Genomic DNA, 506 nt, shown 5'->3' with positions numbered 1-506 from the left:
AAGATACACGAAGCCGTTCACTAAAAGACCTAGCGATCAAACCGCGAACCCTAAACCGTTAACATTGAACCGGAAACCGCCAAACAAAAAAACAGAGGCACAGAACTATTCATGATAAGACCTACCGACGAAACTGCGAACCCTAAACCGTACACATCGAATGGGAAACCGCCAAACAATAAACCATTGGCACGAAGATCATTCAATCTGAGATCTAGTAGCTAGACCGGACACATTGAACCGTGCGTATTGAACCGGAAACCGGCAAACGATGAACAAGATATACGAAGCCGCCGACAAACCATAAACAAAATACACGAAGCCGTTCACTAAAAGACCTAGCGATTAAACCGCGAACCCTAAACCGTTAACATTGAACCGGAAACCGCCTCACGATAAACCATAGACACAGAACCATTCATGATAAGACCTACTGACTAACTCATACACATTGAACCGTACACGTTGAACCAGAAACCGCCAAACGAAAAACCAGAGGCACAGAA

Source organism: Arachis duranensis, chromosome 8, assembly GCF_000817695.3.
Source record: "Arachis duranensis cultivar V14167 chromosome 8, aradu.V14167.gnm2.J7QH, whole genome shotgun sequence".
Taxonomy (NCBI): Eukaryota; Viridiplantae; Streptophyta; class Magnoliopsida; order Fabales; family Fabaceae; genus Arachis; species Arachis duranensis.
Note: the sequence above shows the minus strand (reverse complement) of the source record.